This window comes from Erithacus rubecula (assembly GCF_903797595.1).
Source record: "Erithacus rubecula genome assembly, chromosome: 1".
Taxonomy (NCBI): Eukaryota; Metazoa; Chordata; class Aves; order Passeriformes; family Muscicapidae; genus Erithacus; species Erithacus rubecula.
Window position 1 is genome coordinate 70,942,540 of NC_136658.1, and position 22,540 is coordinate 70,965,079.

Genomic DNA, 22,540 nt, shown 5'->3' on the forward strand with positions numbered 1-22,540 from the left:
AGGGTACTAGATCGCTGCTTTGAAACTAGCTGCAGAAAATACTGGTCTTGCTCTCCATCAGGAAAAGAGCAACACATAAAATGCTGATTTGGATCTTACCTGAAGCACAGTTTGAAGCTCAATAAGAAGCATTCTCTCTATCTGCCAATGCCTCTTCCATTTACTTTACCTGTTGGGAGCAGACCAGCTACCCCAATGACAGGGGACAGACACACAATGTTCATGGCTGTGATCAAGGCTGGACTTTGCTTTGCAAATTATAGAATTATTAATGTTGGAAAAGACCTTTAAGATCATCGGGTCCAACCTTTTGCACAACATTGCTGTGTCCACCAGTAAACCATAGCACTAAATGCCATATATCCACACATCTTTTGAACATTTCCGGGATGGTGATTCTGCCACTTCCTTGGGCAGCCTGTTCAATGCCTGGTCATCCTTCCAGTGAAAACATTTTTCCTTTTATCTAACCTAAACCTCCTCAAATGACCAAAATGGTCACTGATAGTACTTTGCTTCAGTAAATGATGGATATGGCCAGGCCCCAGAATTTTCATGATTTTTTACTTTGGCTTCTTCTCCGAAGGGGAGCAGACACTTGTCTGGATTCCCATTGGTAGTAGCCAGGCTGTGGTCTCCTCATCAGGACCTGGAATGCTGTAACTTGGCCTTGCCCCTTTCTCTGGAAATGTTGCTGAAGTGAAGGGCTGGTGAAGCCTCTTTGCCCACCTTGAATGGGCAGTGTTTTCTTGGCCTATGTGGGAGTTCATCTGGAGCCCTGGTGCTTGGAAAGGAAGAAAAGTCAGGCTGTATGTTGGGGCATATAATAAAAATGTTGACCAGGGAGGGCTACCTGTTGCCAGAAGTATGCAAAGGAAGTTTGGACATTACATTTTAGGCCAAAACCCAGCTTCTTCTGACATGCTCTTTGGAGCACTCTTCCCTGTGAAATTATGGGTACAGGTAAATCACAATCCTGGACAGAACACAGCTCTTGGGTAAGCATGGAGATTTTCTGCTAGAGATGATTCTGGCTGTTTTCCTAATTACAAGTGCATTTATGTGATTTCCCTCAGCTTCACAATCCAGAATGAAGCTCAGTGGTTTGTTCTAGAGGAGGCCAACAATCAAATGCCTGTGAGAGGAAAAGTAGAAAAAAACAAAAGAAGAAATTTTTACTTGGAAACTATTCTGTGATTGAAATTTCTTCCTGCAAATTTTTGCATTGAACTGTATGTCACTTGTCTTATGCTTGAATAAGCTTGTCTTCAGCTTGAATGTAATCTTCCTCTGCTTGGCCAGAACAGCACCTGTCTAATAAACACCTGATGGGTGGATATTTAAAAAAGGTTCTTCACCCACAGGGTGACTGGAACAGGGTCCCCAGGGCAGTGGTCAGAGCATCAAGCCTGATAGAGTTCAAGAAGTGTTTGGACAATGCTCTCAGGCACATGGTATGCCTCTTGGGGTGTCCTGTGTAAGGCCAGGAGCTGGACTCCATGATCCTTGTGGGTATCTTATAATTCAGGATATTCTACGATTCAGTGGGAAAAGGAGAAATTAACCTCAAAGAAAGCAAAGCCTGAAATCTGACAAAACTGATACAAGTCAACTTGTTTCAAGATGTGGTGAGTATTTGTAAAGGAATTGGGGGCAGAATTGTGGCACTCACACAGGGACCCCCAGAGTGAAGGCAGCTGCTCTGGCTTCATACCTGTGCTGCTGCCTCAAATACCCCCAGCCTTGTTAGCCCCAACCAAGGTAATCCACCTATGGAAGTCAAGCATGGCCTCTCTCTGTAATGGCCTGGTGAAAGAGGGAAAAATGATTCTGTTTTGTAAGGTATGTTTCTGAGTCATCTGCACAACAAGGTTTAAGAATCTTGGTGCAATTGTGCACACATTCTTCTGGCATCTGTCATGTAAGATGCAAAGTGATTTTTTTCTCCTTGCTGTATGCTCTTAGCTCTAACAAATCCACAATACTTCCTGAATAAGATTAGGTCATTTAGGTTATCTAAGTACTTTGTGGGAAACCCAGGACACACTACCACATTACCCAAAACTAAACTCAGTATTTTATACTCTGCAGTGATCTCTGGCCTTGTTTTACTCACTAAATCCAAACAGTAAGGTGTTCCATGGTTCATACCCCCTGTCAGGATCCTCAAGCAACATCTGGCTTGGATTATATTAGTGCAAGGAAGGGCAGCAAAGTTGCTAGTGTCTGAAGGGCTTGGGAGATCCCTTGGATTGTCCTCTCTGGAGCAGACAGGAGCAACACTTTTGCCATTCTCTGACCCAGCAAATTCACCTCCTAGATGATAGATATTAATTGGGAGCCAAACCCAGTGTAAAGTAATTTGGGACAATGTCTAAACTGCTGCAAAACAGTCAAATGAGACCTGAAAGTGGGTGAGCAAAGCCAGAAACCTGTGTCCTGAGCTTTGATGCTGCCATGGCATGCCTGGCACACTGTGTTGGAGTGCAAAAGAGCCTCAGCAGCCCATGGCAATAGAATGTGACCCCCCAATAGGCACCTTTTGGCTGCAGGTCCTGATGGGACACGTCCAGAGGCTCTGCCAGCCTGCCTGGTTTGCAAGGTGTGGTGTTGGACAGAGGCCCCAGCAGTTCACTGGAAGCAGTAAAAGACTTGCCTTGCCTTGGGGCACTGTGGCATTAGGTGGCAAAGGATGGTGGGTGCTATAAAAAGATTTTCACGCAACTGCCTTTGTCTCTGTGACAAGCAGAAGCTGCTGGATGGAAAGCATTTTGTTTCTAATCTGTTTTGAGTATATTGTAATAAACACATACTCGAGGCTTATAGTTCTGGTTTCTTCAGGATATTGGAACACCTGTTTAAAAATGCACAAGAAGGGGGAAATACCTGTTTCAGTGTTAATATTGAAAATGTGCAGAGAATTTAATTATCTAGAAGATTAAGAAACAAGAAATGTTCTGAGAGGTTTAAATACCACCGTTTGGATTCATTTGCTGATCTGTTGCCAAATGGACTGAAGAAAACTGGAACGGGATAAAATGGGAACTTGACCAATTGCCTGTGCTTGTGGAGAGAACTGCAGATCCCTGTGCTTCAAGAGAGAGATGTCTGTCTTGTAGGAACTGCCTGTTTTGAACTAATACAATAGGGCATTGTCTCATGCTGATGAAGTGAAGAAGTGGGTGGAGGTTATGCATAAAGAGGCTGCATCAGCCAGCTGATTGCATATTCTTCATTTCAGTCTCTTGTTAGTGCCTCTAGTCAAGCTCAGCCCTGGGTTGTCTGTGTCACTGTGTGCACAGAGCACTGATGTTCAGCTAAAGTGTCAAAATACTGTTGAGGAAAGCCAGACACTTTAGGTGATCAAACTGTCTCCTGACAGGTTCCTAAACCACTGCTGACTTATGAGTGTTTTCACCAGTGAGCATCATTGAAGTCACTGGCCTGCAGAAACTCACAAGCTTTCAAATAAGGAAAGGTCATCTCCCCCAAAAGGGTTTCCTTTTGACATCATGCTTCTGTGCAGGAAAATCTGTCCATCAATTAACAATTATTTGATTTTTGGATGCCTGTGGACCATAATCCAGCCCTAGCTGATATTTCCAGGAGGTTTGTTTCCCTTTTCTGTACCATGGGTTTCTCAAGAGAGAACAGATCATCACTGCCCCACTCTTCCTTCATGCTATTCATGTGCTAGCTTGTGTGTTTCAAACCATTCTGTGAGTGGGAAAGGCAATGTTTTGGAAATGCAGCTTAATTATAAGCAGCTGATGACGACTGGACTCTGGAGCTGTTTTCTTAGTTGCTTAGGGCTCTGACTTTGAAGGTGGGTGGGTTTTGTGTCTGCTTTTGTCCCAAGTCATTTTTATGTCACAGCAAGCTCACTCCAGGGCATGTCTTCAGCAGACAAAGTAGTGACCATGTTGAAAACAGCACACAGCTGATGAGGTGCCAGTGTGGTCTCTCACAGGCCCTTATCTCTGCAGGTAGCACAGAGGGGGAGCAACCTTAGCATCTATCTCCTAGAAGATGTGTGATATGTATGTACCTGCTTTATCCTTCTTCTCTCTTCAAAGACTGATGAAGCCATGTGCTCTTTTGTTCTCATAAAAATGCCCTAGAAGGGTGCAGTATAGCGAGAAGACAAAGCACTGGAGAGCAAAATGAGGATTTTGGTGCATCTGCTCAGTCAGCATGAATGGATTAGCCTGTGCTGAAAGAGCACAAGAGATTTTCATAGACTTAGGGCTGCTACAGAGGGACAGTGACCAGTGGCACAGGGTTGCACTGGAGCTGGTGGATCATCTCCCTGTCAGCTTTCAGGGAAGGACACTATGAGTTGGACAAGGAGAATGGTGCAGCTCTGCAGCAATACTCACATTATGTGTTAAGGGAGGTGAGGGAGGGTGGGAAGGGATCCCAGCCTGTGTCGTGCTGAGTGTCTGATACCTGCACTTCTGGTATGGCTGCACTGGCCAATTTCTGACCGTGGGCAGGTCCTTGGTGCCAAGCAGAGAAAGCCTACAGCTTATAAACCAGAAAAGGTGTTAGCAATGACATCTGGTGTGAGGGCCCTTTCCAACTCAGCTTATTCTGTGATTGTGTGCTCTGAGTTTTCAGGTGAATGAAACTCAATGGAATTGACCATCCATTATAACCACTTATATAACTGATGTTTGCTGTCGAAAAAAAGGAAAACATAGCTGTAAAACCCCCTTTCTTTTTTTTTTTTTTTTTAAATATATATTTTTTTTTTTAACAGAAGTAATTTGCTTTTCTGGGAAACCTTGGTGATATGTATTGGGAGAAAAAAAAGAACTGAGCAAATTTTGCAAGACATCCCAAAAGAACACCAATCTAAGCTTTCTGACACACCATGTGGTCAGTGACTGCAACATATTTCATATTTTACACAAAACCTATTAGAAAAATGCTCAGAGTCTGTTAAAAAATAGTGATTTTTTTTTTTTTTTTTTTTTTTTTTTTAATGTGCCTTACTTTCTAAGACTGAAATAATTTTTCCCCTCAGGCTAGTTGTCTCAGTCTGGCAGGGAATAATAGTTTATGGCCAGTAAAAATGTTAGCTCAAAATATCCATCAAAACTTTGCATGATTGCAAGATTTTGGTTTTACAGTCACTAGATCTGTTACCTGGAAAAGTGTCTTCCATTCTTAAAAGCATTACTTGTTGGTGAGAGGTTGCTTCTGGTTAAAATAGACTAGTAATGAATTTAAAGAATGTCCATTGTGTTTTGGGAATTTCTAGAAGGGAAATGGGCTGCAAAGTAAAGAATTTGCATCTTTCACTGATGTCTGATCTCAATTCTGAGTAAGTTCTAATTCTAAGTAAGTGTCAATTTGCAGCTTGTGCATAGTGGATTACTGGATATTCTGTATTGCCTGACTTCTGTGGCACTGTGAGACACTGAAATGGGAAAAATAAAATCTTGTCAGGTAGTTATTTTTGCTCTGTATTTGTATAGGTGCCCGCATTAAATTTTAGTACTAATGCTGTGTATGTCAATACTGTAGAAAGAGCAGGTGAGGCAGTCAAAATCAAGTGGCTTACTACATGTTGCATTATTACGCAGAATCTGCCTTTTTCCTGTCTGTAATCACAAAGCATATGCTTAGGAACCAATTAATCTGCACAAATATTTGTGCTTAATTTTTATATACATATATATCAGCATGTAAACGGGTCTCCCTTCAAGTGGGAGTATGTATAGGTACTTACTTATAAATGTACACCACTCATATCTATAATATTAATTGAATTAGGAACTTAATAACTGGTGATATGTTTACTATGTCATCACTATTGCTTCAGCCTAGCTTGCTTTTCCATGATGCAGTGCATCATTTGTAACGAACTTACCATTCTCTACTGTTTCTGCTTTAAAAAAACCCCAAAAATGTTTGGGTAGTCCCATTGAAGAGAAAAGCTCATGGCTGAAATCAAGTTTCTGGTACATGTTGTTGATCTGGGCACTACAGTGTAGCGAGTGGTTACCAAAATTTCACATTTCAGGCATAGCAAATCTTTCCATTGATGGCAAAGAGGCTGAGTTAAAACCTAAGAGGTAATGGGGGGAAACAGCTTCAAACTAGAACAAATTGCTGGGTGACTCTATTGTCAAAAGGTCACATTCTTTCTGTAGGCAAATGTGTGCAGCTCTGCTGAGGTTAGAAGAAGGAGTCTGAGGAAGAGGAAGGCATAGGGAGGAAATAATCCTTCCTGTATGACCTCTGGGAGCTGCTGCTTGACGTACGTGGAGCACAGAAAGGAAAGAACAGGAAGGGAGCACACACAGCACTCTCAAGTGGAGAATTTTTCTGTGACACTTTCAGCCTCCCACAGAAATGCCAGATGGAAGAGACCCCTTCATCTCATGCAGTCCAGCTGCCTGATAAAGCAGGACTGTGGCTGGTGCTTTGTGAGCTTGGTTGTGGCTTTCTTCAGTCAAGCCTTGGAGTCTGTCCAACAAGGAGACCCCAAAACTTGTCTCAATAACCTGTTCCAGCACTGCATGCCCTGCCTAATTGATAAAGCCTTCCTACTTAAACCTACCAAACTCTGCTTCTCATTTGTGACCCCTCTTGCTACAATCTGCCAGTACTAAAAGTAGTTTTGCTCCATCATCTTGGCAGCTGTCCTTCCAGCAGGTGGATATTGGATTGTTTCTTAGCCCTGTCTTGAAAATGGCTGTTGTAGGTGAGTGCAGAGGGCAGATAGCTGTGGCCTGTGTAATAATCATTCCTGTCAGCAGATGGTTGCACAGCTGAATTTTCTCAAGTCATGCTTTGTACCCACCTACCCCATGAGTGTGAGAGCAAATGGAAGAGAATGATGGCTGATCCCAATAAAAGGAATCAAAGCCACTGATTTCTTCCAGGAAGTCCTGTCCAAGGTGTGTCAGTTGGCAAAAAGGTAATTTGTTAACAACAGTAATCTGACTCAGCAGCATGTTCTCCAAACTAATCATGTGTTCCCTTTGCAATCATGAGATATGTGTGTCTCCAGGGAGTGGTTCATCATCCCCTAAATGGTGTCTAATACAGACAGAATGAACTACCCTCTTACAGCACTTATTTCTCTCCATCACCTGCAGAAACTTCTGTTCAATTGCATTCTGAAAGTAGCTACTTAACTTTTAGGGTGCTGGCATTAAAGTGAAACTGATCTCTCCCAGTAGAGCTCGATGTATACCAGAGAAAATATTTACAAAGACTTGCAAACTTGCTTTGGCTTTCAGAGCACCTTTTATCTGGATTCCTGAAACACTATTCAAGTAATATTTTACATGAGAATATTTTACAAGCAATCACGTTATTGTGGAGCAGGTACTTGCGTGATCCCTGCCAAACTGCAGGTGAAAGCCTGGCACTTGGTGAAGGCTGCAAACCCTGATGCTGTCTCTAAGAAATTGGTTTCAGTCCTACCCCCCTGAAGAGCTCTGGAGTTGTTATCATCCAGGTGATGGAATGGGAAAAACATTCTATATCTCTGAAGACCAGTCTCTCTCTGCAATTTGCTCATACTGAATTTTTACATCCTTATCCATAGAGAGCAGGCTGGCATTTGTTTATGGAAAATATTTGCTGGGATGTTATAGACAACATGCTATTTTCCAAAAATCTATATCCTTTTAGTGGCTGAAATTCAGGCAAGAAGAAGAGGATAGCTTAGTTGGATAGTATGGAAATGGCTCACTCTTGTTCTTGATAACCTCAATTCTGTCTGAAGTAGTTACTGGAAAAAGTTTACTGTTTCCTTGACTTGTAAACCATCTGTCTTTAATCCTCCAGCTAGTATTTTTATTAGCACATTTTATTTTAATCTATTTTAGTTTATTCTATTTTATTACATTTCAAAGTGAGTGAGTCAAAATCTGTGTCAAAGATTTTTTTCTATAAAATGGATTATTAAACTTTAAAAATTTATTGTCTCTATCACCCAAACAATCTGGAATTTAAAGAACCTTCCATACTTAGGATTAATTAATAAATTTTTTATGATTTCTGAATGCATGTTAGTGCTGAGACAACCTAGGAAACATGACTGTTTTCACTACTACAACCACCATCACTGCTTATGTACTTTGCTCTAACTAGATCACATGAATATCTACCCGGGTTTTCATTATGTTCTTATTGCAGTCATGGAAATATCTCATGCACAGAGAGCTCAGTCTCTCAGTAAGAGACATTAAAATCATCACTGTTAGAATCAGTTTGGAAAAGGGATTTCATTTCCTTGGTGGAAAAAAAAACCCATGAAAAAAGTATAGTCTCTTGACATCTGAAAAAAATTTAACTGCTGTTGAATCCCCAAAAACCAAATAATAAGCATATTCTTATTCTGAGCTGTTGAAACTTCTTTCCTCATTTATTTTTGCAATCAACATTGCTTTATTTTTTGGAATTATGTACATTTTCCATGTAAGATATGATAGGCTTTGAGGAAACTCTTCCCAGATATGTTTTCTTGGACATGTCAAGTTTTATTCCAGTGAAAAATAATGTAAAAGAAACTCTTAGAGTAGGCACTTGAAAATAAGTATTCCTATTTTATAAGAGGTGCTCATCTTGCTTCCAATTTTTCTTAAGCTGTGCACACTGCAAGCTATTTTCTAGCAAATTGAAGCTGTGTTAACTTCCTCAGCCATATATTTCTTCTGTGTTCTTCTTATTCCTCTTCTTTTTCCCTTGTTATCTTGCCTCTTGGCTATTTCAGATAACCAGTGTAATCCTGTTCATTCAAAAGAAATAAGTTCTCAAAAGCAGTGAAAAATCTCAGGTTTATCATCTTCCAGCAGGAAGCTTTATAGTACATGAAGCTCCTGGATCTCCTCAGCTTCAGAGCCACCTGCCAACCATCCTGGCCATCCCATGGTTGTACTCCTTTCCAGCATCTCCAGTTCTGAGGAGGTTCATGCCCTAACAGGTAACAGCAGCCCAGTGTCCCTTGACTTCTGAGATCAAGATTTTTTGGTGTCCTTCCTCTCTGTCCCAATCCCTGCCCTGTCCTTCTCCTCCTCCTCCTGTTCAGTCCTGCTTCTTCTCTCAGGGGCTTCATCCATGTGGTGTGCACTGAAGGCTTGCTCTGTGGATCCATGTGCTCAGTGTTCAAGCTGCCATAGCAGCAGCTGTGTAATTTTGGGATGGGAAAGCTACTGGCTGAGCATATCCCATCAACTAAGAAAAGCCCCAAACATGTCTGAGAATTTTTCACAGAGGGCATTTTAGTCTTCCAACAACTAATCTGCACTTGAGGCAGATAAAAAGACATGAGACTCGTGTTCTTAGTTTTTGCCAGCTTCCTCTTACTACTTAGTATGCTTTAGAAGAAAAAAACCCAAAACCATCACAAAACCCCAAACACCAATGAGAGAGGTTCAGAATAGTAGCTTCACAATATTGAGGTTTTTAGTGGTAATCTCTGTAGACAGTTCCCTCCACAGCCACTCCTCCTTTCACCAAAGCTTTCATCTCCTTTTGCCATTTTCATCCCTAAAAGCCAAAAGCAGGGAAAAAGAAAAGGCAATTTAACCTGAATTATGTAATTTATCCAAGGCATCACACTGTTTTACAAATAGTTGTGTTGGCACAACCGAGAGGTCAGTGACCTGCATGGCAAAGGCAAGAGAAAGGAGAGAATTTCTTAAGCTGATTCTGCTGCCAAAACCAAAGTATTGTGAAACGGTCACACTGTCACATTCTGTAAACACTTTCTTCCAAACATTAACAAGTGGTGAAAATCAGTGGAGGAGGCACCTCCAGACCAGCATGCTTTTGAAGGCTTGGTGGTAGCTGCAAATCTTGTGAGAACCACCCCTAGCCTCAAACACAGGTAGTGTTTCAGTGCTGTACTAAGACAACATGGATTCTGATCCTTTCAGAGCAAAGTCACAGCTCACACCAGTTCAACAGCTGCAAAACTGAAAATGTGAATTATATTCTTAAACACACACATGACCACCCAAGTGCGTTAATCCTCCTGGTTGGAACAGTGCAAATGAGGCTAACGTCTGACCACAAGGGCATAAGAACTGCCAGCATATCCAATTAGGAGGATAAAAGTAACTGCCCTCCTGGATCACTAATTATTTTCAGGGCACACAGTGTGATGAAAACCCTTCCAAAAATCAATTCTGTATTACAGCAGTTTGACTTACAGGTGGTGCAGAATAGAACATTACCAAGTGCATTTGCAATTAATTATGCTTTCAAATGCACGGACTAAATTTGGCTGTGCAATTAGATAAATAATAACTGAAGGGAAAGGTTGTATTTTGAAATTACACATTAGAATTGATACGTACACCTTTTGCCTTAGCTGCTTGTTCCTGCGTCATGGCAGGCATCTAGTTATGGAGCCCTGTCTGTTGCAGATATAATGCTTGAGTAAATGCAGTTTCCACATCCATTTCAATGCACAAGTGCTATTTTCATGCACTCAGAATAAAAAAAGGCCCTTCCTTTAATTTATTTGCATATCTGTCTCAAATGTCAAAGGGAATATCATTTCAACAAGACAATGACCAAAGAGTGATATCAAAGAGCCTGAGTTGGCAGCCTCTGCTCTTTTCAAAGAATATTGACTCAAGCTGTGGATGTCCCTGATTTCAGTCCAGGTGTGCCAAAGGGACCTCTGCATACTGAGAAAGTGGGAAAGTGTGACTGACACATTCACAAAAAATTGAAAAGTTTCTTTTTTGGGTCTCCAATTTACCCTTCAATTTATTCCTTAATTCTTGAATGTAGCAAATATTTTAAAATGTCCCACAGATGTTCAACAAATACATTGAAAATATAATTTGAAATTATTGGTTTAGCTCACACAGTTTGAAGCAGTCAGAGTAGTTGGGTATCCTTGGGTAAAAGGAATGCTGCAATGATGGGAAATTATACTTCTATCACTAGGCCCTTTGTTGGTGAATTCCCACAAGAACCATCCCTTTTCTTACCTTTTTTTTCATACTCAGAATGTGAGCAGCTAAGTTAATTTAAATCCAGCAACAAGAGATTGACACCAGTGCATTTCCTGTCACACTGGTAACCTTGTTTTTTGGAAGGGCTCAGCCACAAGTTGGCTGAAGATGAGCTTGAGCAGACAGGAAGACTGGTGAGCAGAGGGACTGTATTTCTGCAGCTAAAAAATGCTCTTGAATTCCTGCCTACTCAAAGCAGCATCAGTGGATAACTGCAGAGACACTGGAGCAGGCTGCCCAGAGAGCTGGTAGATATTTCATCCCTGGAAACATTCTGGCTCAGGCTTCTAAGAAACCTGATCTGGTTGAAGAAGTCTCTGCTCATTGTAGGGGGAGTTGGTCTAGACAGCCTTTAAAGGTTGCTTGCAACCCAAATTATTTCATGATTCCATGAAAAACACTCCCCATGGGCTTTGGGTGGATCCAGAGTCCAGATCCTACCCTTAATAATAAGCTTAATTCAGTTATCCATGCTTTCACCGTGCCTTGGATAGACTGTGGCAATTCAGATGGTCTGGGAATGGAGGCCTCTAGCCCTTTACACAACAGAGCCTCTGAAGCAGCACAGGCTTTGGACATCCTCTTCACATTCTCCACCATGCCTTTGCATGGGTCTTTAAATCAAACTCAAAAGCTCCTGCTGAGGCCCCAAAGAGTACTGAGATCATTAAATCCTGTGGAGTGCCTACTGCCCCCTGACTCCAAGAATGAGATTTATTGTTCCTCTCTCTAGCTGCCTAACAACCAGACATCTGGAAAAAGCCAACTCTTTGTAGTTAGTGGGGAGAGGAAAAGGCATCTGCTCTCTTTGTTCCCTAAAGAAATCTTTCTATGGGCAGCTGAAAGAGCTCAGCCGAGGTACCAAGCTTTCAGATGGATCAAGTGAGGAGAGAGGACTGAATCCCAACAGAAGTCAGTGTGAATGAAGTGCCTAAGATGGCCCTTTCTGGATGCTCTTGAAGGGTGTTTGAATTGCTGAAGTTCCTGGGTGGTCACCCTTGTCACAGATTTCACTCTGACGTAATAATGTAATTCCTGGTCATTGAACAAGCTTCAGCTTGTTATCTGAACATCTGGACTGGATTCCTCCAGAATTAAGGCAAGTCATGAATCACACCTCCTTCTGCTCTAAGTGTATGGTCCAGTTTTTGCTAGATAATTTCTTTGGCCATCCCTAGCATAAATACACAGTGTACACACTATACACATAAATACACAGTGTGCCTATTAAAAAAAAAAAAAAAAAAAGCAGCTTGTAAAAGCCCGTGCAAGAACAACCAAACAAGAGCAAGACAGAAACCTCCAAACCCAACAAGCAGAAAGTCACAGATTACCAGTGTGAGACACTCTACAGATTCCACCTGCAGAGGGGATGAGAAAGAAAACACCTCAGAACAGATACTAGTGAAACTAAAGGTCTAATGGACAGCTATGTATGTGCAAGAGAAGAATCAGTAGAGATGGAAGAGGTACTGAAGATGGGAAGAGGCTTGACATCTTTCCAAAAAATGTGAATAGACCTGGAATTTGCATGAATAGTTGCAGAGAATGTTTTCCTTTACTTCCAGGACTAGGAGTTGTTTCAAGTTCTTATATTTAAAGCAGGTTTGTTTTTTTTGGTTGGCATTTGTTTGTTTGTTCATTTGTTATTAAAATATTTCTTCTCTATTCTGAAGCTTAAAGGATGTCTGTCTGATTCTGTATCTGTGGAATATACTTGCAGGATGCAAGATCTGGAAATGCATGTAAGAAGCTTCTGGGTGCAATGGTAGAATTTACCATTCTCTACCCAACTGCAGAGAAATCTGAGTGTTTCTGATGCTGTAATGAGCAGAAAGCTCTGGCTGTTTAACTGCCACTGAGCACTTCACTTTAAAAATGGATGGATTTGGAGCATTTCCCAGATGTCTCATTGTCACTTCTGATTGACACGCTGGAAGAGGAAGTCAAATGAGGAAGTGAGTTCAGGAATGGTGAGGGTGTAGTGGGTCCCTCATGCCTGCAGGGACCAGCCAGGAATCCAGCAGCTGGCTGGGGGTCTGTGTGTGGGGTGTAGTCAGCCTGTTGATTTTGGGTGCCTAACTCCAATGCCTACTTCCCATTGCCTATATAAGGAATGGAGTCTGGCAGCCATGGAGCGTGGGGAGCCCGAATTGCCCATCAGTGTCTCTCTGTTGTCATGGTAACACAGGCAGGCACCTCGAGGAGATGGTCTGACAGTGGTCCCCACTGACTTGCAGATACACACCACAGCCTGTGTGCGATGAGACAGCTGCACTGAACCTCTCCTGGCTGCAGTTCACGCTCCAGCACGCTGACAGCTGGAAGGAGCCGTGGTTGGAAGCTGCCCTTGGCGAGCCCCAAACAGCAAATCTTTGTCTTTCCATCTGGTTTAAGGCAAACTTAAGTGTGGGGGACACATGGTGCTGCAGGAGGCAGATTCTCCACCCTCATGCCTCTGAAGCTGTGTCAGTGCTGGGAGAGAAATGAAACTACTTTATTCATGGGACGCACTCCAACATGGGGAGATACCCTCATGAAGACAGCACTGCATCCCACGCCTTCCTTTGTAAAATTACAAGATATGCTTTAAGCTCCTTATGGAATTGATCAGTTAATTAATCAGTTTATCTGCCTCTGCCCTACATTTAAATTTAAATCTTCATGGCAATTCCATCCAAATCTCTTAAGCTGTGCTGAAAAAAATCAGCAAGCAGAAGAGCCAGCACCCTGTAAATTGCTACTCATACAGCAATATCCATTTTGGTTACTGAATTATTTGTGCTATTTGGAGATGCTCTTGCACCTGCAAAGACTAGGTCCACTCTTGCTGGTTAGAACAATTGTGCAAGTGAAGGAATTGAGTAATCTCATAGTGATGCAAACTATGTAGTTTTCTATGAAGGCATTAGCAGAGAGTTGCATTCAGAGCATTCAAGCACTCAGAATTAATTCCAATAATGAGCTGGGATTTAAAATCAAAATACTCAGTTTCTAGCTACATTGCAAATTCATCCCAAGAATCCACTCTGTGTTACTCACCACCTTTTGCACACTTTGACAATGGTAATGGATTTTTTCAATATACTGGGAGGAAAAAAAATGCGAAACAATTAAATTTCAAGAACTGCTATCAATGTGCTTGAGCTCAGCTAGGACCCTAACATATGGAAGCTGGTAAACCCCAATGCTTTTGTTTTGTGCAATCGTATATTCAAGGACACCTCTGAAATTCAGCACATAGGCTCAGGTCAAGGCAGTATTGCTGGGGTAGGTCTTGAGCTCTTTGGGGTAGCTGTTGGTCTAGAGGATGCTGTAGACTTTGCCTTGCTGCTTGCTTTGGGTTTCCCTGTCTCCTTGCCTTGTTTTAAGCCTGTACAAGAGCTACAGTCATCTGACCCAAAAAGTAGTCTTTAGTTATATATATGCCTTTCAGAACAGTTTTTCAGCTATTTATTGTAAGATCATAATTTCCAAAGCCCTACAACATCATGCCAACAGGTGGATATATTCCTGTAGAATGAGATGCAGTTTGATGCCTCTCAGTTCAGGAAATGGGGATTAAAATTGTTCAGGCTAGTACACATAGAACTTTATAAGCCTATGAAAGATTTTTGTCTCTTTCCTGCATATAGATACCAGTTTTGATGTTAGCAATTTGGCTTATTAAGAACTGATTTACATTTCCGAGACAGAAAATTGCTATCTGCCACAAATTTGTAAGAGTTTCATATTGTGAAATTCTCTAGCACAGTGAATCCTTCGTGATTTATACGCATGGAATTTGTGATCAAAATTTTAATATGATCATCGTAGTCTCCTGAGATGCTTAAGTACAAGAAAATGTTATTTCCTGCATCTTGCACTTCATTGTGATGGATACATTTAAATGCCATCAATGGGATTCTATCTGCTCTGAAAACTAAACAAAACAGAAAGTCCCACAAATCAAGAAAAAACCTGAAAGATTTATGGTCTCTACTGAAGCATAAAGACTAACCAGCTACACAATATTGTCTCAGCTCAGCTCTGACTTGTCAGAGCAGGCTCTACAGTTCACTGCAGAAGCTAAAGATAGGAGGGGTAAGAAAAAGACAGGTGAAAAGCTCCACTCTGTTCCATGGAAAAGCAAGGTTTGCTGGATATTGTCCAGCTTACTTGAATAAACTGATGAGCTGGTTTGCTGCTTATATCAGCTGTTAACTCAGAGCAGGGCTTATGGCAGTAGCTGGGGCTGATGGGGTGGTCTTGCTGCACTGCCTTCCTCACAGCCCTGCTCTCTGCACAGGGGATGGTATGGGAGCTGTCACTGGAGGTGATCCTTCCTAAGGGAAGTTCTGCAGCAGCCAGACCTGAAGCCTTTGCATTGCTGAAGCCATGCTAGTGCTCTGAGGACATGGGAATAAAGGCCAATTAAAGAAACTGAGTGCTATTATTCAATCTACAATGCCTTTTCTCTACCCATCCATATCTCTGTATTAGTCCTGTTGTGACTGGCTCACATTTAGCCTTTCTGGGAAATGGTTGGAGGATTTCCCATACACATCTTATTCTTGGTGAGTACATGATGTTCAAATGAGTACATGATGTTGGCTCTCCTCAAGCAGTGTTGTCCTGCCTGTCAGGGAGATGGTTGGACACAACATTTTGGTGCACACTCAGTGCTGTTATTGGCTGTGGCAGCACCCACTGGTGCTGGCCAGAGCTGTCGCTTGCAGAGCTGATATGTAAGTGCACAGACATACCTGCAAACTGAGCAAGCTCCTGTTGCCAGGCCTGTGCTACAGGGTGAAGGCACAGGATGTAGCATGGCCTGGTGCCTGTCCATGCAGCTGAATTATGGACATTTTCCCTTGTCATGGGTTTGGCTGGCTCTCACAAGTGGGGTCCCCACAAATTCCAGAGTATGACTCATGAGACAGCAGAGACTGCTATGCATGAAACCCTTGGGGAAGGGTGTTTAGCTTGACAAAAGCAAAATCTTCTCTGTCATTTGCTTTTAGAGCCACAGATAAATTGTGGGCCCTTTTCTTTACTAATAGAATCCAAGACCTTCAGGATAGATTAAAAGCTGCATTTAGACAACTGTCATCACTGTTGAGTCCCTGCTCCTGTGTAACAGCTATAACCAGCTCAAATCTTTTGATGAAACCGGTCTTGTAGGAAATATATTTTTCTTTTCTTTTTCCCAAGTAAAAAGTACCTGCCATGTTTCAGATGAAAATAACTCTCTCTGAAGTTCAAAGTCCCCTTTTCCCCCTTTTCAAAGTTTCTTTTTCCCTTTCCTTTCTACAATGGCAGATGGCAAAGGATGAGGGGAGATGTAACCACGAAGGTTACAGGTTTTGCCTCTTGGTCAAAGCAGTGTGGCCCACAGTGCAGAGCTCTAACATTTTTGACTAGTTCTCCGAGTATTGACTATTGTAGGAGCATGCTGCAGACTTGCAGAGTCACCTTGAGGAAGGTCAGAAGAAACATTTCTCAGAAGGATAAGGTGGGTAGGGAAGGGATTGCCTGTTCCTCTTCTCTCATCTGTGAACTGTGGCAGAGTGGTGCACAGGATCAGGCTAAGCTGTCCTGATTGCTGATCAGCTAAGGGTCAAATACCAAAAACGTAATTTCCACAGGTTTATGGACATTCTACACCAAAGATGAGCCTCAGAAGTATTTTTAGACTTGAAAAAGCAGTTGGATGGAAGATAAAATATTTTTATGTGTCTGCTTACACATGCAAATGTTGTTTTCTTCATTGGACGTGTTTTTTAACAGAGTTTTTAAGTCATCTTAATGAACTAAAATGGAAAAATAATAATCTCCAGATTGGAATCTGGTTGCATCTACACTGAAAAATGGCACAGATATTACCTGTTGACCACATTTGAAGAACCTGAAAATGGCTCTAGTTAGCGTCAAGTATGCTGAAAATAAGCCAAGGGCTTAATTTTCAAGTTGCATTATCATGGTCATGTCACTCTCCAAAGAATCGCTACAGTTTTTCTTTATGTTTTTCCTTTGCCAAAGAGGTAGGAGAGTGTTTTGCTGTCTGGAAAAATGCCTGCCTAGAAGAAGAGGTCCAGATCTTTAACAAGGGTAAATTGGCAAAACCCCACTGATTGTAATGGAGCAATGCCGATTTTTGTCAGTTCAGTATCTGGCCCATCAGATTTTCAACTGTTATCACCACAGGCAGAATTCAAATTGACATGGCGTGGGCTAACATGATTGAGTGCAGAACAGGCTTCCTGGTTTCCTAAATTATTTTAATAACAGAAAGAATGTAGATGGAATGCCAGGCTAAGATCTCTACCTGGATAAGGGCCCAGATTTTATTTAATTTTTTTTTCAAATAAGCCTGTTCCAAAGTCATTACTTTTCCATTATAGAGTTTGTCATGACATGGTCCTCAGGAACAAAAATCTCAGACTCCCTTCATAGCTGCAAATTCCCACAGCCTTAGATAGGAAGTATTGTCTTGAATAGGTCCTGTAGGATAAGAGATTTATGGAAAGAGAGAAGGAACCCAGTGGTGTCAGGATTGAGCCCACCTGCCCCAGTCTGGGCACATTTCAAGGTGTTTGCTGGTGCCTGGGAGAGTCAGGAACGTGCACCTCTGCCCTGGGAGCCCTGATGCACTGTGATGGATGGCACAAGGAGGTGGTGCTGTCCTGGTGGGACAGAAGGAAGAGGCGTTACCCACTCAGAGTTTCAGTGTCTGGCAGAGGTCCCATGACAAAGAACCGTGAGCCAAGCTCCCGAATGAAGCGTGGGCTCCAAGCAGTGTGGGCTGAAATGTCTGTAGGAATGGTGGCAATCTACACGTAAATAAATGTGCTCATTGAAGGAGCCAAATTAAAAACAAAAAACACAACAATTTGATTTTCCCCCCTAGGGAAAAGAGTTGTGTTTTTCCTCACTTGAAAGGATACTGACATTTTACTTTCATCTGCCCTTGTGTCTGAACAAAGGTAGCTGATTACTCGATATCTCAACTCCGATTTGGGGTATATTTTTTATTCCTCGTAGAGATTCGGAGGGTGGTAAAAAGTCTCTTTCATTAATTAGCATGTCTCTTTCTTCTTTTGACCAGGAATGCAAGGGTATCCTTTTCCGTGAATGTCATTTTCTCTCTGGGCTCTTGTACTTCAATTTCCTAGATGTGAAAAAAAAACAGAAGATGAATTAGGTACTGAAACAAGAGGAAATGAACATGACTCTCTTCTCCTACAGAACTTTATCTTTCAAAGAGAAAAATCTTTTGTATCTCAGCAAAACAGAATGAATTACTTTATAAATCAATTTTAATGAATAAAATGTTTTTATCATTCAAAAACTTAATTTTGGAGAATGAATTTAGTTGAAAGACAATTCAAAGTCTTGGTGCACTTACTGTTCCTGTATATTTTCTGTTCTCCCACATACTATCCCAGCAATCTGGCTTCACTTCTCAAGTTATTAATCTAGGGTTTGTGGTTTTGGCAGATAACTAACTATTTTATTATGCCTAACACAGCAATGCCTTGATGTTTAATATCTTGCTGATACACAAATATTAAGTTACAAAGGCAGTGTTTGATATCTAAATGGGTCTTGGGTGAGATGAGCTTGTCTACCTCTGTTTTCAAATACACTGGGATTAGTGTGAAAAAAAAGAAAATTCTCTTCCTGATGAAGGAGGGAACTTATACATTGCTAACATTTAATTTCTTGGATAGTTGTTTTTTTCCCATCTTAAAGGTTTATTTGTATTCTATTATGCCTGATGGCACAGGGGATTTTGTCTCATCCAAGTTTGTCAGTGTATTTCTTTCCTACCTCCTGCTCAATGATGGTTGAGCTGTTCTGAGTTAAAAGGATCAGTGCTAAAATGCTACTGGTGGTGTGCGAGTGGGACACACGTGTCCCTTGCCACTGCTGACCTGTCATCCACTCCTTCACTGGCCTCCTACACTGCCAGGCAGGTGTCATCACCTTGGCCAAAGTGTTCACACAGCTGAAGGATCATGTTATTCCATAGCAATTCTTCCCTGAATCATGATGAGAGCTTTCTGGGGATGGTGGCATTGCCTGTTGTGGCAGACATCATCTTGTGGAGGAGTCAGGCCATTCTTAGGGGGACCCCAAAGAATGTGGAACTCAGCCCAGAATGACTGCAAACCTCACTGCTTTTCAGCATGTACAGATGGTGAGTCTTTGCCCTCCATCCTCCTGGATCTACAGAGGTTTATGGCTTTTTCTTCCCAAAGATTGGGCTTGGCCCTGACGAGTGTTCATCAGTTCTTCATTTTCCTCCTTCATGGGGCATGAAGTCCTGAACAGATGATGAGGAAAGGCACAATCTCCACTTTCCTTGGCTGCAGTTCCTTGGAGGCCTCTGTGGGTGCTGGATGCCTGGATGCCAAGAGCTGTGCTACTCATCGCAAGCCCAGTGTTTGTCCCACTCATCCAAGGGCTTCTTGTGACATCCTCCCTAGCAGCCTGAGCAGGGAGTGTTCACAGCAATGCTGCTCAGTAAACACACATTTCATGGAAAAAAACTGAGAGACTTCTTCTTTTGTTGGAAATTTTTCATGAATTATTTTTATTTAGGAAAACATGATATCATTCTGATGGTAAGAAAACAAACTGACAGGCCAGCTTTCTGTAACTCCAAAAATATCACCTCTTATTTTTCATTTAGTAATATAAAAGAAGAAAGTAGAGAAATTGAATAGCCAAGACCAAACCCAACGTCCACTTCTCAGCTTTTGCTTCTTTTTCTGCCTTTGGCCAGTGCTTGTAAAACAAGAAAGATGAAGAGTGTGCAAAGGAACAAGTTTTCAGTTTGCAATATGAAGACTCAGAAACTGAAAAAGAGTAGTGGGATTTTTTCTGATTTTAAAAATCACATTTTCCGGGGGGAAAGTGTCTTTTCAACCAACCCTCTGTTTTTCAGTGAAGACATGCAAACCAGTTTGGCTCACCACATTTCATGGCTCAGCCTTCTCAGACCACAAATTATAGATGTCATAACAAATGTCAAAAATACAGCAGGACATAATACATTATATATGCAGAGACACAAGTGCACTCAGTCATATACACACAGGCATCCATGTGTGTATATATAGTCACCTGTGAGGGTATGAATGTGTCTGTATAAATATATCTCTGCATGTGCACATCTATGTGTGTGTGCACAGATGTGATAGAAGTGTCTGTGCTTGCAGGGCATGGAAGTCACAGAGAGGTTCTGCCTCAGGAAGGTCTCCTTTGTCTGTTGGGGAGATGCATTGACATGCAATGTTTACCTGTAGTTGCCTCTGTTTTTACTGGCCCTGTAAAACTGTTTTGACCAGAATAAAATCCACCCAGCAGCACCATGAACCTGCGTTTCCACCAGCTGTTTGGCATATTTGTTACCTGTCTGAGGAAATTTTGAAAGCTTTGCCTGTTTCATAAGAGTGTGGCAATACAGCCCAGGAATCACACTTGGGTTGTGATAGAAAAACTCAGTCCTTAGAAGTGAACCTTTCAGGTAAGAGTAGAAACCTTTCACACCTGCCAGTACTTTTCATCAGGCCACGAGGAGACCAGATGAAGGAGGGAGGATCTGTAGGCAGCAAGTTACTTCCACTAAGAAATGCCACAAAAGCTGGAGTAATGTTTTGTGCAGACAAGCAGAGACAGTAAAGAGGAACTTTTTATTTAGTGGGAAAATCAATTTAAGTGAGTTGAATTGTCCAGTTGAATTTGTTTTTTGGCTGTTTTAGCTGTTAACCTGGGCTCATGAAAGTCTTGAAATAAAGGTGGTCTCTCACACTGCCCCCAATACCAGAGCAGCAGTTCAGCACTAATTCATAATAATTTCTCCCTTGGCTCAAGGCAGAGGGAGGGCTCAGGTGCTGACCCCTGCCCTCCTCAGCAGATCCTCTCTGTGTTCCACACGTCTCAGCTCCTCACTCCCAGATGTGCTCTGGTTGCTGTTACATGCTACTAAAAGCTCTGCATTTTACGAAAAGTCTCCATGGGTTTTGTTGCAGGCAGGTAACTCCTTGTCAAATGGACAAGGGGGTTTCTTCAGCCTGCAGCCCCGTGAGAGGTGTCCTGAAGAACAAGCTTCGCTGCCCCTCTGCCTGACAGCTGTGCTGACTGCAAATGCCACATCACCCTCACCATCCTCATTTTCCTAATTCCTCCATGGGACAGCCAAGCAAACTGTGATGTGGAAATCTTTGGCTGAACACTGAGTGACCCTGTGTGTCGTCCCAGCACAACTCTAGGCTCATGAGTCTCTTGGCAGGGCTCTTTCCCTCTGGTAGTGATGTGTTTACACTGCCCCAGTTCCAGTGCAGCTTCAATGGCTGTTAGTCCTGGGATGTCTGCTCTGCCTTGCACCATCTTCAAGCCCACCCTCCTTCTTTTGCAGCCACTGTTTAAACTCAGGCTAATTGTAATCCCAAACACAATGCTCTTAAAACAGCAGCTGTATCTCCTTTTATCACTGCAGGGATGTCTCACTCCTAAGGTAATGCCTTCCTATGTGGATTTCAGAGAGGTAGCTCAAGGATCAGGAGAAGGCTTTATGAGACACTGGCAGAATCTGCCCTCAGATAGCATGATTTCAGTCTTCAGTCTTCAGTCTTCCATACTACTCCAAACTTTGAAGCAGATCCTTCGGTTTTCAGCTTGGAGCAGTGATAGCTGACCTCCTTTCCACTCCCCATCTCTGACTAACACCAGCCCTGCAGATAACAACAGGCTGGGAGTGCTGGTCTGTCATAGCAGCTGCTGTGTCTGGATCCTCCCTTAGCACCCAGCAAAAGGGGAAATGGACTTTGCAGGGGGATCTGAATGTCCCTCTCCTCCAAAAGGAAACAGAGGGATGAATGATCTACCCCCCAACATGTCCAATTCCAGAGGCCACAAGTCTCTTTACAGATACCTCTAATTTGATAGGGAATAGAGTAGATGACCTTTAAAGTTCCCCTCCACTCAAACTGTGCTATGAGTGTACCCCTAGGATGAATGGCCTTCATGCACAGACTGGTTTGCAACACTGTTTCATGGTATGAAAAGTTTCTGTGTAAAAAAAGGCTCCCTTGATTAATTGCATTTCTGCATGATTTTTCTTTTGTATTTTTCTGTGCAACCATCCATTGTCAGACATGGTCAGAGCATTTAGGGTCCCTCCATTAAGAGATGGGAAAGCCCAGTACTTTTTATCCTTGTTAAGTATCAAAGAGGAATGTGAAATTCTATCTGTTTTTAAGACACTCGCTGAAATCTATTTTTGTTCCTTCTAAAAATATGTCTTTATTTTGTGGTAGGAAAGAACTTCTTCTGGCTGAGCAGCTGCTCCAAGTTATCTGTAAATGTGCTCTCTGCTCAGGTACAGAGCAGTGTCCCATGGCCCTGGTTTGACCATGCAGAAAGCAGTGAAACAGCTGTTGGCAAGCCTGGTGTACAGTGATGACATTTTTCCTTCCAGGGAGCTGTTTTAGCTACTGAAAAGGAGCTCCTGTTCCCAGGCAAATGCTACAGCCCCCAGTCTACCCTCCCATGTGTAA